The sequence below is a fragment of the Mesocricetus auratus genome, unplaced genomic scaffold (assembly GCF_017639785.1).
Source record: "Mesocricetus auratus isolate SY011 unplaced genomic scaffold, BCM_Maur_2.0 Super-Scaffold_15014, whole genome shotgun sequence".
Taxonomy (NCBI): domain Eukaryota; kingdom Metazoa; phylum Chordata; class Mammalia; order Rodentia; family Cricetidae; genus Mesocricetus; species Mesocricetus auratus.
Window position 1 is genome coordinate 59,988,457 of NW_024429186.1, and position 14,387 is coordinate 60,002,843.

Here is a 14,387-nt window from a genome sequence, read left to right on the forward strand (position 1 = left end):
GACTACACAGGAGTATGTTCCTCTACCATTTAGTAATTTAGATACTTTCAATATTATTGCTAACTGACTCTTGAAATATAAGTGCCTTAATTATGTTGCTTTAATATTTTGTGCTTAAATATTGTTATTTGTAAACTAACAGTGGGAAATGTTACAACTTCCCCATGTTTCTTTCTTATTTCATTGCTACAATATAAAATGCTCTAGTTGTTTGACTGTTAAGTTTTATTAATGACATTTGTAACATTAATATTGTGATTTGAAAATGCTTGGTCTTTTTCTGAAGATTAAAAGAGTGAGCAATCTTTAAAGACTTCCCTTTTCAACTTCTATCTTTTCCTAATTTAAGCCCTAGTGATCATGGTAACCAGAATGAGGGTTTGATATATCTGGTTATAACTCACAGAAATATGCAAATTCTCTTGCATATTTCATCATGGGCTACTCTTTTTTTTTTTTTTTTTTTTGGTTTTTACGAGACAGGGTTTCTCTGTATTGTTTCAGAGGCTATCGGTCCAGCCTGGCCTCGAACGCACAAAGATCCGCCTGCCTCTGCCTCCAGAGTGCTGGGATTAAAGGCGTGCGCCACCACCGCCCAGCTATCATGGGCTACTCTTACAAAATACTTAGCGACAAAATTATCATTTAGTGTCTTTCATGCACAGAAATAAAATTATAATTATATGCACGTTATTAAGAAAATTGTACAAATTATTTTCTACTTTGTCTCGTATTGGTTTTGTTTCTCCAGTCTTGGGATATAAGTAATTCTCTAATTACGGGAAAGCTCTCTGTTTAGAAAATGTCTTGTGATTGACATATAGAGCCACAAGTTGCTAGAGCATAGGAGAAAAATTCTCACATTCTATGTAGGCAATGAGTCTTTTCTTTAGTCAGTGACACAGTCACGTTAGTAATTTTTGAATAACAGTCCCTGTTCAACTTTAACGAAAGACATTATTTCCCAATTATTTCTAATTAGAAATTGATTGTTATTTCTAATAACTTATTATTAGTACCCTTACATTCTAATCACTTACCACACATATAACTGAAAATCCTGAAGCACTACAGCACCAGTATTGGGAAAACCCAAATAATCCCTTGAATGCGGGATTTGAAAGGTGACGATAACACTGTCTTTAATTGGCTCACTATTCTCTCATCAGTGACTGGAGGGTCCACAAAGAGAAATATATGGGACGGCTGAGGGAGCTGAAAATTCACAGAAATCTGCAGTTCAGCTTTTAATCATGATTCTACACAATTCCTTAAAGCACATGGTTAGGATTTAGTTCAATATGTATTATTTGGAAGAAAGATGAAGGGTATTGGAAAAATCTATAACTGTTCCATCAACTACATCATTTGCCCTTTTCATTACAGGCTAGATGAAGAGTAAACGGGAATCTGAAAACATATTCTCTGGGAAGCTGGAGTTTCTATTGCTAGAGATTGGAGATGAGATGGGACAAAAATGATACGGGACACTGGAAGGGTGGTTTGTCCAGGAAGCCAGTCAAGGTAGGCAATGTATGTCTGGCTTACAGACATCTGTTTAGAACACAGAAAGAACACTACTTCTTTTCACGAATTAAAATGGCTTAGGTAGGTCAATCTCCAAGTTCAAACCCTGGGACCAACAGCCCTAGAGACTTGATTCCAGGAGCCGGGTAGACACAAGCAAACACTGTGTGGTAGACGGAAATCACACTTAAATCTCAACCTGGCAAGACTCCTGCATAATGCTGTCGTCAAACTAAATCTGTGTCTTAAACAACCAGAGAGTGGGTCTGAACTTAAGTCTTTAGAAAATCCTCCCTGGTGGGTGCTAAATCCACAGAAAATGGCTTAGGAAAATGCAAGCTCATGCCATCCATCCCGTGGCAACTGGGGCAAAGCCAGCACAGGGCACTGGCATCCTAATTAGTCACCAGGTGTGGGAAAGCAAGGTGATAGTTATTTTTCTTTAATGAGGTTTTTTTTTTTTTTGCTTCATTCAAAAATTTTAACTAAGTGCCCGGAAAGACCAAAAAGGTTTTCTGTGGTCTTTGGAATGCCACATTAATAAAATAACGCTAAAAACTCCAATTCCATTAGTTTATTCTTTTTTTAATTTTTCTTTTTTATTTTAAATAGCTTGTTTTACATGTCAATCCCAGTTCCCTCTCCCTCCCCTCCTCCCGCACGCCCCCTACCATCCCCCCCCCCATCCTCCCACCCTATTGTCAATTCCTTCCACATAGGGGATATCTAGAGTCTATCATTTCATTCAGGGTAGGGTCCAGGCATTTCCCTAAGAGTCCAGGCAGAGAGAGCAACCCTCTTTGTGTTATGGACACACGATGTCTGTTAGTATTCGAGGGATAAACACTGATCCACTGCTCAGGACTCCATAGGTAGCCCAGGCCTCCACATTGACTCTCACATTCAGGGGGTCTGGATCAGTCCCATGCTGGCCTCCCAGCTGTCGGTCTGGGGTTCAAGAGCTCTCCCCTGTTCAGATCAGCTGTCTCTGCTGGTTTTGCCAGCCCATTCTTTGCCAATTTGCTCTTCGCTCCTCTCTCTCTGTCGCTGGGTTGCTTGGGTTCTGTTCAGTGTTTAACTGTGGGTGTTTGCCTCTGCTTCCATCAGTCACTGGATAAAGGCTCCAGGATGGTTATAGACATCAAGTTCACTATCAGGAATAGGCATTCGAGGTGGTCTCTACACTATTGCTTAGCTTGCCAATTGGTGTCATCCGTTTAGATCACTAGAGGTCACAATGGTGCCTGATCTGTCTTCTAACCTATGATTCCCTCTTCCCCCTATCCTACCCCCCCCACTCAACCTTCCTGTTCCTCCACATTCTACTCTCTCTGCCACTTCTCCCCCGCTCTATTTCCCAGGTCCCCCTCCCTCCCACCCCTGGCCGTGTTCCCCATCTGTTCAGAGGATCTTGCCTCATTTCTCTTCTCTTGGGTACCTTTTAGGGTCTTTTCTGTTTCCCAGACTCTGTCAGTGGAAGTGCAGACTGGCACTCTCCTGATCCATGTTTAAAATCCATATATGAGTGAGTACATACCATGTTTGTCTTTTTGTGACTGGGTTACCTCACTCAGGATGGTTTCCTCCAGTGCTATCCATTTACCTGCGAATTTCAAGATTCCATTGTTTTTTTTTCTGCTGAGTAATACTCCATTGTGTAAATGTACCACATTTTCTCTATCCACTGTTAAGTTGAGGGGCATCTAGGTTGCTTCCAGGTTCTGGCTATTACAAATAATGCTGCTATGAACATAGTGGAACAGATGCCCTTGTTGTGTGAATTTGCCTCCTTTGAATATATGCCTAAGAGTGGGATTGCTGGGTCTTGTGGTAGATTGATTCCCATTTTCCTGAGGAATCTCCATACTGCTTTCCAAAGTGGCTGTTGTGGGAGTTGGCATTCCCACCAGCAGTGGAGGAGTGTTCCCCTCTCTCCACATCCTCTCCAGCATAAATTGTCTTCGGTGTTTTTGATTTTAGCCATTCTGACAGGAGTAAGATGGTATCTCAGAGTTGTTTTGATTTCCATTTCCCTGATGGCTAAGGATGTTGAGCACTTTCTTAAGTGTTTCTTGGCCATTTTAGCCTCCTCTATTGAGAATTCTCTGTTTAGTTCTGTACCCCACCTTTTGATTGGGTCCTTTGGTGTTTTGGAGACTTGCTTCTTGAGTTCTTTGTAAATTTTGGAGATTAGCCCTCTGTCAGATGTGGGGTCAGTGAATATCTTTTCCTATTCTGTGGACTGCCTTACAGAAGCTTTTTAGTTTCATGAGGTCCCATTTGTTAATTGTCGATCTCAGTGTCTGTGCCACTGGTGTTATGTTCAGGAAGTGGTCTCCTGTACCAACTCGTTGAAGAGTATCTCCCACTTTCTCTTCTAAAAGTTTCAGTGTGGCTGGATTCATGTTGAGATCTTTGATCCATTTGGACTTAAGTTTTGTACAAGGCGATAAACATGGATCTATCTGCAGTCTTCTGCATGCCTACTTGATCATGGTGGATGATTTTTCTGATGTGTTCTTGAATCCGGTTTGCTAGTATTTTATTGAGTATTTTTGCATCAATGTTCATGAGGGAAATTGGTCTATAGTTTTCTTTCTTAGTTGTGTCTTTGTGTGGCTTGAGTATCAAGGTAATTGTAGCCTCGTAAAAAGAGTTTGGCAGTGAGCCTCCTGCTTCTATTGTGTGGAATACTTTGAGGAGTATTGGAGTTAACTCTTCTTTGAATTTCTGGTAGAATTCTGCACTGAAGCCATCTGGGCCTGGGCTTTTTTTGTTTGGGAGACTTTTGATGACTGCTTCTATTTCATTAAGGGTTATAGATCTGTTTAGATTGTTTAGCTGCTCTTGATTTAGTTTTGGCAAGTGATATCTATCCAGGAAATTGTCCATTTCCTTTAAATTTTAAAATTTTGTGGAGTACAGATTTTCAAAGTATGCCCTGATGATCCTCTGGATTTCCTCAGAGTCCATTGTTATGTCCCCCTTTTTCATTTCTGATTTTGTTAATTAGCATGCTCTCTCTGTCTTTTGGTTAGTTTGGACAGAGGTTTGTCTATTTTGTTGATTTTCTCAAAGAACCAACTCTTTGTTTCATTGATTCTTCTCAATGTTCTCCTGGTTTCTACTTGATTGATTTTAGCCCTCAATTTGATTATTTCCTGGCATCTGCTCCTCCTGGACCATACCTGTAGCCATCTCTGGTGACTCTAGTGCTGCTAGTTCCTAGTTCTGCTTCTCTCCACCATGCAGACCACTCTGTTCCATCATCTTTTTTATTTATTTAAGTTAGAAACAAGCTTGTTTCACATGTCAATCCCAGCTCCCTCTCCCTCCCCTATTTCCCTGCCCTCCCCACCAGGACCCCCAGTCCCCACCCAAATCATTGTCATTTCATCCAAGGCAGGGCCTAGGCCATCCCCCCAAGAGTCCCAGCTGAGAAAGCATCCCATATTGTGCCATGGGCACTCAAAGTCTATTTGTACTCCAGGGATAAATACTACCCAAGGCCCCAAAGATTACCTAGGCCTCCTCACTGACACCCACATTCAGGGGGTCTGGGTAAGTCCCATGCTTTCCACACAGCCATCAATCTGGGATCCAAGAGTTCTCCCTTGTTCAGGTCAGCTGTTTCTGTGGGTTAAACCAGTCCAGACTTAACTCTTTCGCCCATCACTTCTCTCTTTCTGATACTGGATTCCAGGAGTTCAGTTCAGTGTTTGTCTGTGGGTATCTGCCTATGCTTTCATCAGTCACTGGGTGAAGGTTCTGTTTCCCAGACTCTCTGGAAGTGGGATTGTGTGCCGGCACTCCCCTGATTCATGTCTAAAATTCATAAATGAGTGAGTATATACTATGCTTGTCTTTTTGTGGCTAGGTTACCTCACTCAGGATACTTCCTTCTAGTGCCATCCATTTGCCTGCAAATTTCAAGATTCTATTGTTTTTTCTGTTGAGTACTACTCCATTGTGTAAATGTACCACATTTTCTCCATCCATTCTTCAGTTGAGGGGCATCTAGGTTGCTTCCAGGTTTTGGGTATTACAAATAATGCTGCTATAAACATAGTGAAACAGACATCCTTGTTGTATGAATGTGCATCTTTTGCGTATATGCCCAAGAGTGGAATTGCTGGGTCTTGAGTGAGACTGATTCCCATTTTCCTGAGGAGTCTCCATACTGATTTCCAAAGTGGCTGTACACGTCAGCACTCCCACCAGCAGTGGAGGACTGTTCCCCTTTATCCACATCCTCTCCAGCATAAACTGTCGTTGAAGTTTTTTATTTTAGCCATTCTGACAGGAGTGAGATGGTATCTCAGAGCTGTTTTGATTTGCATTTCCGGGATGGCTAGGGATGTTGATCACTTTCTTAAGTGTCTCTCATCCATTTTAGACTTTACTCATGAGAATTCTCTATTTAGTTCCGTACCCCACTTTTTGATTGGATCCTTTGTTGTTTTGGAGACTTGCTTCTTGAGTCTTGAGTTCTTTGTTAATTTTGGAGATCAATCCTCTGTCAGATGTGGGGTTAGTGAATATCTTTTCCCATTCTGTGGGCTACCTTTTTGTCTTGCTGAGTGTGTCCTTTACCTTACAGAAGTTTCTCAGTTTCAGGAGGTCCCATTTATTAATTGTCAATCTTAGTGTCTGTGCTACTGGTGTTATGTTCAGAAAGTGGTCTCCTGTACCAATTCGTTCAAGGGAGCCTCTCACTTTCTCTTCTAACAGGTTCAGTGTGGCTGGATTTATGTTGAGGCCTTTAAGCCATTTGGATTTAAGTTTTGTGCATGGTGACAGACATGGATCTATCCACATTCTTCTACATGCCAATATCCAGTTATGCCAGCACCATTTGTTGAAGATGCTTTCTTTTTTCCATTGTATAATTTTAGCTTCTTTGTCAAATATCAGGTGTTCAAACATGTATGGGTTAATGTCGGGGTGTTCAATTCGATTCCATTGGTCTACCTGTCTATTTTTGGACCAATACCAAGTTGTTTTCAGGACAATAGAGCTTGAAGTCAGGGATGGTGATGCCTCCAGAGATTGCTTTGTTGAGCAGTGTTGTCTTGGCTATCCTGGGTTTTTTGTTTGTCCATATAAAGTTGAAAATTGTTCTTTCAAGGTCTGTGAAGAATTGTGCTGGGATTTTGATGGGGATTGCATTGAATCTGTAGATTGCTTTCGGCAGAATTGCCATTTTTACTACCTTGATCCTACCTATCCAAGAGCACGGGAGATCTTTCCATTTCCTGGTGTCTTCTTTAAAGACTCAAAGTTCTTGTGCTACAGGTCTTTCACTTGTTTGGTTAGCGTTACCCCAAGGTATTTTATGTTGTTTGTGGCTATTGTAAAGGGCGATGTTTCTCTGATTTCTTTCTCAGCCCTTTTATCATGTGTATTTATTAGGGTTAATGATTTTTCTTAAGTTGATCTTGTATCCTGCCACTCTACTGAAAGTATTTATCAGCTGCAAGAGTTCCCTGGTAGAGTTTTTTGGGTCACTTATGTAAACTGTCATATCATCTGCAAATAGTGAACGTTTGACCTCTTCCTTCCCAATTTGTATCCCCTTGATCTCCTTTTGTTGTCGTATTGCTCTAGCTAGAACTTCAAGTATAATATTGAAGAGGTATGGAGAGAGTGGACAGCCTTGTCGTGCTCCTGATCTTAGAGGAATCCCACTGAGTTTCTGTCCATTTAGTTTGATGTTAGCTGTTGGTTTGCTGTATATAGCTTTTATTATGTTGAGGTAAGTTCCTGTTATCCCAGATCTCTCCAAGACCTTTATCATGAAGGGGTGCTGGATTTTTCAAAGGCTTTTTTCAGCATCCAGTGAGATGATCATGTGATTTTTGTTTCTCAGCTTGTTTATATGGTGGATTACATTGATGGATTTTTGTATGTTGAACCAACACTGCATGCCTGGGATGAATCCTACTTGATCATGGTGGATGAGTTTTCTGATGTGTTCTTGGATCCGATTTGCCAGTATTTTATTGAGTGTTTTCACATCAATGTTCATGAGGGATATTGGTCTGAAGTTCTCTTTCTTAGTTGTGTCTTTATGTGGCTTGTTAGCAAGGTTATGAAGCCTTGTAGAAAGAGGTTGGCAAAGACCCTTCAGTTTCTATTGTATGGAATACTTTAAGAAGAACTGGCATAAAATGTTCTTTGAATTTCTGGTAGAATTCTGCCCTGAGACCATCTGGCCCTGGGCTTTTTTTTTTTTTTTTTTTTTTTTTTTTTGGGTTGGGAGACTTGATGACTACTTCTATTCCTTAAGGGTTATAGGTCTATTTAAATTGCTTATCTTTTCTTGATTTAATTTTGGCAAGTGATATCTATCCAGAAAATTGTCCATTTCCTTTAGATTTTCAAATTGTGTGGAGTACAGGTTTTCAAAGTATGACCTGATGATTCTCTGGATTTCCTCAGTGTCCATTGTTATGTCCCCCTTTTCATATCTGATTTTTTAAATTTGCATATTCATACTCTTTCGTTTCATAAGTTTGGATAAAGGTTTGTCTATGTTGTTGATTTTCTCAACAAACCAACTCTTTGTTACATTGATTTTTTGTATTGTTTTTCTAGTTCCTGTTTTATTGAGTTCAGCCCTCAATTAGATTATTTCCTGGTGTGTACCCCTCCTGGGTGAGTTTGCTTCTTTTTGTTCAAGAGTTTTCAGGTGGTGTTAATTCTTTAGTGTAACTATTCTCCAGTTTGTTCATGTGGGCACTTAGTGCAATGAACTTCTCTTGTAGCACTGTTTTCAAAGTGTCCCATAAGTTTGGGTATATTGTGTCTTCATTCTCATTGAATGCTAGGAAGTCTTTAATTTCTTTTTTATTTCTTCTTTGATCCAGGAATGGTGCAATTGTGCATTATTCAATTTCCATGAGTTTGTAGGGTTTCTGCAATTTGTGTTGTTGCTGAATTCCAATTTTAACGAATGGAGTTATTCCAATTTTTTTGTACTGTTGAGGTTTGATATGTTGCCAAGTATGTGGTCAATTTTTGAGAAGGTTCCATGTGGCACTGAGAAGAAGGTATATTCTTTTTATTCGGATGGAATGTTCTATACATGTCTGTTAATCCCAATTGGGGTCATAACTTCTAGTTTCTGTCTGGTACTCCTGTCTAGTGGTGAGAGTGGTAGGGGCCTCTCTCCCGAGTGCTGCAGCTGATGAAGGGACAGGAAAAGCTCTCTCACCTGCCTCATGCATTCATGGGTTGGCAGGGTGGGAGAGGTAGGGAGGGGGCATCTCCTCTCCCCTGCCCATGCTGACACATGACAGATGAGTAATGGGGACGGCTCATCCATGCTCACAAGTCAGAGCTGGTTTAACCACACCTCTGCCAACGGGCTTGTGCTACCCAGGTGACACAAGGCCTGCTCTCCCAGTGTTGCCCCTGGTGGTGGGCAAGAGCAGCTCCCCTGTTCTTACTGCCTCAGGGCCAACTCTCCGATCTGCCTCAGGCATTGACAGGGGGAGGGAGCACCTTTTTTTTTTTCAAATTCCATGAAGTCACTTTTAAAAAGCATCTTCCTATAAGATTTGCCTCTGGGAGCAGTGTGAAGAAGCAGAGAGAACGACCCCCCGGAAGGACCAAACCCGTGGACCGCTGCATCCTGGCTTTCAGAGCTTACATCCCCCGCTGCTGTCATGCCCAAAAGAAAGGCTGAAGGGGATACCAAGGAGATAAGGCCAAGGTGAAGGACAAGCCACAGAGAAGATCTGCAAGGTTGTCTGCTAAACCTGATCCTCCAAAGCCAGAGCCCAAGCCTAAACGTGCCCCTGCAAAGAAGGGCAAGAAGGTACTCAGGGGATTGAAGGGGAAAGCAGATGCTGGCAAGGACGCAAATAATCCTGCAGAAAATGGAGACGCCAAAACAGACCAGGCAAAAAAAGCTGGAGGTGCTGCAGATGCCAAGTGAAATGTGTGCATTTTTGATAACTGTGCACTTCTGGTGACTGTACAGCTTGAAATACTATTTTTATGAAGTTTTATAAAACGCAGAATTTTGTTTTACTTTTTTAAAGCTATATTGTTAGCACACAGAACACTTCATTGTATTTTGGGGGGAAAGGAACATGTGTCACTCATAAATGTCTCCTAAGCTGCATTGACCGTGGTTGATGGAAAACATCTTTCCCTGACAATCTAGAAAGTCTCCTCTTGGCTCAGAAGAGATGTCCTGGTGTTGACATATGTGGCCACCATAACATAGGATGCTTTTTTTGAGAAAACTCTAAATTCATTTTTATATTCTCTTCCCCCTGTACCACAAACATAGATGTAACTCCCTTAAAACCAGAGACCTGTTGGAACCTGACCTCTTAAAATTGGTTTTGCTGGCCTATAGGGCAATCTGAATTTTGTGGTGAAAAAGATATCCTCAAAAGAGCAGCGATTCCTTTTATATACATGATTGTGGATCTTCAGATTGATATTTCTGCAGTTTTCATTTCGTTTCCTGAAAGTCATGGTCGGCTTGTGAAAAGTTGTTAAACAACATCCTTAACGTGAAATGTCAGCCCTCACTCTAAGCCCTACCCCTTTTCAAAGCATTGAATGAAGACTTCACCTGGTTCTATAGTGGCTTTCTGATTTTGGTAGTCCATACAAGAAGAGAGTTTGGAAGTTCTTGTAAACTGTTATTGATTGTCTGCCCATGTCCTGCCTGAAATACCGTGATTGTTTATGGAAAGTATCTTTAATAAAGTTAAATCAGTTTGGCTTGAAAAAAAAGATTTGCCTCTGTTCTGTTGTTGTTCCAGAGGTACTGTGTGATCTACAGGCTCATCCTCCACTGAGTATCTCCCCAAGAAGCCTCCATAACACCCTCAGGCACCTTGGATCAGCCAGTGGAACCATGGGTGCTGACTGCCGCCGCCATCTTGAATCTGTCTCCTCTCCAATCACTTTTCAATTGCCTAATTTGCTCTTTGAATATCCTAAAAATGTCAGCTATCTATTGAGTTTAATTTGTCATTATTATTATTATTATTATTATTATTATTATTATTATTATTATTGTACTAGGAATTTTTCGTCGTGTTGAGACTACCTCATTTTTACCATCAAGTTTAGTTCACCCTGAAAGCATCTCTGTTAATATTTAGTGATCTTTTGGGATTCTCTGAAGCAGAGTGCCTGTGAAGGGGATATTTTCCCCATAGCCCCTTTCCTGCTATGAGTTTACTCTGAAGTGTCAGCTCTAAACCCTTCTTGGCTATCCTTCTCTTTGTATCTCCACCACGCTCTGCTCTCTGTGTGTCTGGGGGTTTGTCAGTGACCCTCCACCCCAGTCTCTCTTCAGATAGTTTTAGCTCCCGGGCTGATTTTACTCTTATGTTTAACCAGACTCTAAGGTAGTCACAGCTTCTCTCAGCTGTTGTGCATGGATGAGGTGATGTGGTCACACCCGTGTTGTTCTTGAAATGAAGCTTTATTCTTCACAGTGGCTGATACAGTAGCACAGCTTTCTTCTGGTCATGATGCCAATAGTCTGGGATTCCATCCCCATGTCTTTTCTGCTACTGCTTAGCCCATTGATTTTATCTGTTTTTGTGGGTAATTCTTAGAGTTTCAAAACTCTACACTATTTTGTGTGTGTGTGTGTGTGTGTGTGTGTGTGTGTGTGTGTGTGTGTGTGTGTGGTGTATCTGTGTGTGCTGTTTTGTTTGGAACAGAAGAATCTCCAAAGGAACTCACATCTCTACCTTGCTTTTGTAGACACAGATTCCCCTCATCTTCAATGACACTCCAGCCCACACTGCTAATTCCAAGCCCATCCACTCTCCTTTGCCATCTCATCCCTGTGTCTTTTGGCCATGCTCTCCTATCCTGCAGAACTGAAGTGCATTAGTCAAAATAAGTCATGCTTACAACTGTAATGAACAACCCCCAGTAGTAATGGCTGTTTATTTTAGTTCAGTTTATCTCACACCATAGACAAGGGTAGATTTTGTTATTCTCCTAGGGAGCTGTCCTTCAAAGAGTGACTCAGGACCTAGGTTCCCTTCGATCTGTAGTGATACCATCTGGTATATGTGACTTTTAATGTCACCACAAAAAAAAAGAAAAGAAACACTGCAACTAACCTGTTTTTGACATTTTCCTTTGTTACATTTTTCTATATGTTTTACGACAGCATCATTTGTTGAAAACACTATTTCTTATCTTACGAAACAATTTTCTTCATTTGACAATTTTACATGGGTATATAATAAATTTTCATCATTTTTATTCCCCCATTACTTTCTCTATCTCCTTATTTCTCATACTTAAAACCTTCTTAACAAGTCCTCCCTCCTACTGTATGTGTGTGTGGGTGCATGTGTGAGTATGCGTGTGCACATGTATATGTATGTACCTATGTATGTGTATTTGTATGTATGTATATATGTGTATTTGTATGTATGTATGTTTCTGTGTGTGTTTGTGTATGTATATAAACACGTATTTGTGTGTATGTGTGTATGCAAGTTTATGCTCACGCACGTGTGTGTGTTTGTGTGTGTGTGTGTGTGTGTGTGTGTATGTTTTTCACTGAGTTTGATTACGGTTGTTTGATTGAGCATCTGTAGGTTATTTAATGGAGCACGAACAATTTGCCAGTGACTACACCACTAAGGAAAATAATACCTCTTTTCCCAACAATGATTAACTGCCCATTATTTCCCTTGGTTAAGAATGGCGCCTCATGACCTCCCCTCCGCACTTATGATGAAATTTTCACTTATAAGCTATTATTGGTAGAATGTTTTGCTACATTTAATAAATTAAAGTAGTTTACTTTCTGCCAGATGTGATGGCACAAGTCTCTAATTGCAGTGGTAGGGAAGCAGAGGCAGGAGGATCTCTGTGAGTTAAATTGAAGCCATCCTGTCCTACATAGTGAGCTTCAGGACAGCCAGGATTACACAGATAGACCCTGTCTAAACGAACAAAAAAAACAAAAAAGAAGAAAAAAAAGTTTCCTTCTTACTAAAGTACATTATATTGATGGATTCCTAAATAACGAAATAAATTTAATTTCCAGGTTAAACACTGCTTGGCTGTTGTCAGTTATTATTACAATTATTTTTAGTATTGTTATCGTTAGTCAACTCAATTAGGTAATTTTGCTAAGGGTTTCCACAGGTATGCACATGGGAGTCATTTTGTAATGCAACTGCCTGATTTTTAGCATCCAGGTAATTACTATTGGTTTCATACAATGAGAAGTTTCCACCATTATCTTTTTTTGGTGTTTTCTGTCTACAACTGGGAGCAAAGCCTATCCTCCTTGCTCTCTTGGTAACATGCTGGAAATTTCATTGCAAAAGAAAGGCCTCTTCATCAAAGGCTGACAGCCCTCACCTATGCTTATAAAATATGTATTTAGAGGACAGGTTATGGGGCTGGAGGAATGACTCGGTGGTTAACAGCAATGCTTGTTGCTCCGGAGGAGCGGGGTTGGATTCCCAGCATCCACAGGGCAGCCCACAACTGTCTGCAACTCCTGGCCTCTGCAGACACTGCACACATGTGGGTGCACAGACATCCATGCCAGCATAGCACCCATGCAAATAAAATAAAAATAAAATTTAACATTTTAGATGGTAGTTTATAATACATACATTTAGCAAAACAACAGTAGTATGAAAGGAAAATCCATGTGGTGAACAGGTTTTTCATCTCCCCACTGGTCTCCAAAACATTTTATTCTTCATCCTTATTCTACAAGTAAAACACTTCAACCCAAGGGGAAAAGCTGAGTTTCATCTAGTGACTACATTCACCTCACAATCCAAAAATCTCAAAATAATAATAACAAATAATCTGAAATAAGACTTCTATTGCAGACAGGAAACAGCTGTGCTCCTGAATAAAGCCTTTATCTCAACAAGCTGCTGGATGAGGTATGGTGGAGACAGAAAAGTATTCTGCAGTGGAAGTCAAAACCAAACCCAGGTCCAGTTATTTTAACAGAGACAGGAGTGGGGGAGAAAATAAGATTGTATTTGAAATTAAAACTCCATTTGACTTTAGAAATATTTTCACAATTTCAAACCTCTGTTTTTATAATGGCACTGACTGAGTTTGTGTCTTAGAAAACTTTTTTCAAAACTGTCTCACCTTCATGGGGAATGTTTATAAATTTTATCTTTTACCTAATGTGTGAAACAATTTCAAGTATTAAAATGTACAGTTTTTTTATTCCTTCACTTATTTCTAAGCACTGAGAATAAACATCCTGAGGTTTGTAAATACTTTTGCATGTCTTTTTTGCTATTTATTATTGCTACGTCATCCAAAGTCGAACCATCAGTGCATGACTGACTTGGTTTCACAGAGTTTATGCCAAATACAGGAGTGGTATGGTGTAGAGCAACTGTACATATTGGTTTTTTATTATTGTCTTCTTATAAGGCTTCTGCACAAGGTCTTTGACTTTGTTTTATCATGTGAGTACAGTTCTATGTTCAATCAGTCAAAGATAGAGAGAAAGAGAGAGAGAGAGAGAGAGAGAGAGAGAGAGAGAGAGAGAGAGAGAGAGAGAGAGAGATCAGTGTACTCACTTATATATGGATTTTAGACATGGATCCAGATAGTGTCAGTCTGCACTTCCACTGACAGAGAATCTGGGAAACAGGAAAAAACCTAAAAGATATGCATGGTACCCAAGAGAAGAGAAATGAGGCAAGATCCTCTTAACAGATGGGGAACACGGCGAGGGGTGGGGGAGGGGAAGCTGGGAAATAGAGAGGGGGAGAAGAGGAACAGAGAGTAGGTCATGGGGGAACAGGAGGGTTGAGTGGGGGGGTAGAATGGGGGAAGAGGGAATCATAGGTTAGAAGACAGAT

At 40.6% G+C, this 14,387-nt stretch overlaps 1 pseudogene; it reads left to right on the forward strand.

Moving 5' to 3' along the window:
* Positions 1 to 9,197: 9,197 nt before the first annotated feature.
* LOC101836227 lies at positions 9,198 to 9,469 on the forward strand (annotated as a pseudogene).
* Positions 9,470 to 14,387: the final 4,918 nt, after the last annotated feature.